This window comes from Cebus imitator, unplaced genomic scaffold (assembly GCF_001604975.1).
Source record: "Cebus imitator isolate Cc_AM_T3 unplaced genomic scaffold, Cebus_imitator-1.0 Scaffold36, whole genome shotgun sequence".
Lineage (NCBI taxonomy): Eukaryota > Metazoa > Chordata > Mammalia > Primates > Cebidae > Cebus > Cebus imitator.
In genome coordinates this window covers 1,533,016-1,536,324 of record NW_016107351.1, presented here as the reverse complement: position 1 = coordinate 1,536,324, position 3,309 = coordinate 1,533,016, and the positions used below count along the sequence as shown (strand labels likewise).

The window sequence follows — 3,309 nt, the reverse complement described above, 5'->3', positions numbered from 1 at the left end:
CGGCTGGGGTTAGGATCCTGCATTCCCATAGCCCCTAAAACAGAAGTAGAATTAGGGAGGAGAAAGAACTCCCCAAGACCAAGGGGGCATCTATCAAAGGAGCTCAGCACAGACAGGGGGCGTCCCAGGGCGAGGGTGACCAGGACAGCTCTAGGGAAATGCAGGAGGACCAGGAGAAGGACTGGAGATGCCGGGGGAGGCTTCCCAGTGGAGACAGAGGCGCCACCGGACAGGAGCAGGGCACTACAGACACGGTCAGTGGGAGGGGCTCTGGGTGGGGAAGAAGACCTCTCCAGGGAGAAGGGAAGAGGGGGAAGGAGAAGGGGAGGAAGTGGGAGGAGGAGAGTGTTCATCCTGGAAGCCACAGCCTAGGGGAGAACTTTCTAGAAGGAGGGCATAAACATCAGTGCCCTAGGATACTGAGAGGCCGGGAAAGGTGAGGCCTCAAGGCGTCCATGGGGCTGTGGTGACCCCAAGATCACTAGGCACAGAGCAGGGACTGCTGGGGTTGGAAGGGGAGGGGCGGGGGCTGAGGTTCTGGTGGCCACAAAGCCAGGTGTGATGGAGGCTTTAGGGGGAGTGAGGGAGGGGAGAATGTCCCCTGAGCATGCCCCTTGGGGAAGGTAGGGGTTCTGGCTGGGGCTTCTCCGCTCCTAGGAAAGGAGGTGGTGCGGGAGGGAGGGGAGAGCGCCCTGCGGCCCAGGACCGGCGGGTTGGGGCCCAGGGTCCGCGCTGCTACGTTTGAGCGGTGCTGGAGGAGCCTCAGCGCGACAGAACTGGCTGGAGACCGGGGATGTGGCACAGAAAGAGTTAAAGGGTACCCCAGGGACCGCCCCGCCGGTCCACCCATGTCGGCCCCCACTCCAGCCCCCATCTGCTCTGCAAAGAGGTGCGGTGGGGGCGAGTGCGGGTGTGGGTTCATCCAGAAAATCAGGAAGGCAGCAGGAAAGAAGCGGCAAGAACCCGGGGACACTGGAGGAAGGGGGCCAGGAGGTGCCCGCCCAGGGACGCGGAGGGAGCGAGAGGAAGGGGCGCTGAGCCACGGCCCCCACGCCCCGCTGCGCTCCTCCACACCTGGGGTGTCCCCGTGGGGAGCCAGGACCCGCCGTGATCGCCACCTGTCGGGCCGGGGTCCGCGGGGTCGGGGGTCTGCAGGATTGGGGTCTGCCGGACCAGGATCCGGGGGGCCAAGGTCTGCAGGGCGGAGGTCAGGGCTCGGGGTCTGCGTGTGGCCTGGACGGGGTCTGCTCGCGGGTCCGAGGCGCTCTCCGGGGCACCCCCGCGCAGGGTGGGCAGCACCGAAGCTCTCGGGGAGGCTGCGCGCAGGGCGGGCGGGGACCCTCGGCTGCTGCTCCCACCCCCGCGCCCCCGCCCCGCCCCCGCCCCTTCGCTGCCGCCCTCGCCCTGCGTCGCAGCTGGAAAGTTGGTGCGGCTGGCACGGGGCGCGGGCGCGGGCGCGGAGCCGGCGCCGACCCGGATCCGGCAGCGCCGTGGAGACCAGCGGCCACCGGGGCTCTGACCCGACCCGAGCGCTCCTGGAGGACAGCGGGGAGCCGAGCGGAGCCAGGAGCAGCGCCGCGCGGTGAGCACCTGTGTCGTGGCCCCGGGGGGACGTTCCGGAGCCGACCCGGGCGGGGCAGAGACTGCGGGGCCGGGGGCGCAGCGGGGCCGGGGGCAAGGGCGCGGGGCGCGAGGAGGGGGAAGCGGCTGGCGGTCTCCGGGGCCCCGGCTGGCGCGGTCCTCAGTCCCGTCGGACACCTCCGTTCCCAACCCCGGCTCGGACGCCCCCCAACCCTGGTCCTGCACCGTCGGGCAGGCCCAGGGGTCTCAGTCCCTCCCGCGTCCTCTGGTCCCGGGAGCGCGGCTGGGGGCGGGGGTGTCGCTGGCTGCCTGGCGCCGCGGCTGCCGCCCTTTGCCGGACTCGCTCCTCCCTCCGGTCTCCCGGCTCCGCCGCCCTGGGAGCGCACAAAGCGCCGTGGATGCGCCCTCGGGCGCGGGGTCTCAGCAGCGCGCGCTCCCCTTGGCGGGCTCCGACCCCTAGGACTGCCCCGGAGCGCCAGCGTGGCCCGGGATGGGGCGGGAGTGTCTGCGCCCCGCCTGGCCGCTCCTCTTCCGCGGCCCACACTGGCGACTTTGACCCCGACAAGCGGGTCACTGCCCTGTCCGGCTCCGGCCTCTCCGGCCCCCGCTTCGCCCCCCTACTCGGCCACGGGGTTTATGCTCCGATCCCGAACCGACCGACCCGGGACCTCTCGGCGCCTGCATCCTCCGAGGACCAGCCAGGGCTGCTTCCTGCCCTTGACGTTGGGGCGCGAGGGTCAGGGTCGGAGCGCACCTGGCCGGGACCCAGGCCTGCCCCGCCCCCACAGGGTGAGGACGCAGGGATCGGGCTTTGTCAACAGCCTGTGGCGCCTGATCCCGCCCTGGTGCCCTGACCTTCCGATGATACCTTCTCTGGTTTCACAAAAACATCCCGGCTCCCACCGCTCCCACCCTGCACTCCTTCGAGCTACTGAAGGCCTCCGGGAGGCCCCTTGGGAACTTACTGGGGAGGCCCACTGCCTTCCTCGGCCAGTGGCTGCTCCACCCATTCTAGGGGCCCAGCTCCCGGTCTGCAGGTCCCTCAGCCGCCCCTGCCGTGGGAATTGGTGGGGCCTGATGGAGCCATGAGCGCCCTAGTCACGTGTTCTGCCAGGGCAGGCATAGGAGAGGACAGGGGTGCCAGCCCTGCTGAGCAGCCGGGGCAGCGGAGCTCAAGTGGCCCCAATCCCTGCTGGTGACTGGTGTGGCCCAACAGATGGCTGTGGGAGGAATCGGGTGGCGGGGGGCTAGGGAAGGCTGGCAGGTCACCTCGGGAGCCTCCCCATTGGGCACCTCAGGAACCCTAATCCTCAGCTGACTCCAAGGAGCTTGGTCACCTGGTCTGTGAAGGCAGAGTGTGGGGTCCCTGGTGGGTTGCCACAAGGGTCATAAGGGGCACAGAAGCCCTGCCAGGCGTTGCAGGCCCAGGAAGCCCACAGTGGCACCTCCACCGCTGCCTCAGCACCCAGTTTCTGTCCACTCCTTCAGTCAACAAACGTAGATCCTAGGCGGATGGGTGCCCAGGCATCACTGTCTCCTGTGGGGGGAGAGGGCTGGGTGAGATCAGGGTGAGATCAGGGTCTCCTGTGGGGGGAGAGAACTGGGTGAGATTAGGGTCTCCTGTGGGGGGAGAGGAGTGGGTGAGATTAGGGTCTCCTGTTGGGGGAGAGGACTGGGTGAGATCAGGGTGAGATCAGGGTCTCCTGTGGGGGGAGAGGACTGGGTGAG

At 69.0% G+C, this 3,309-nt stretch overlaps 1 protein-coding gene across 4 annotated transcripts in view; it reads left to right on the top strand.

The window, feature by feature from the left end:
* Nucleotides 1-1,467: 1,467 nt before the first annotated feature.
* Nucleotides 1,468-3,309, top strand: part of GCGR (glucagon receptor) — an 11,500-nt gene continuing 9,658 nt past the window's right edge. For 3 of the 4 annotated variants that reach the window (XM_037737180.1, XM_037737181.1, XM_017524850.2), the window contains exon 1: nucleotides 1,468-1,582. The gene's annotated coding sequence lies outside the window, so the exon portion shown is untranslated. Of the gene's footprint in view, nucleotides 1,583-2,008; nucleotides 2,611-3,309 lie in introns of those variants that run through there. The other variant, XM_037737179.1, reaches the window with a different exon arrangement.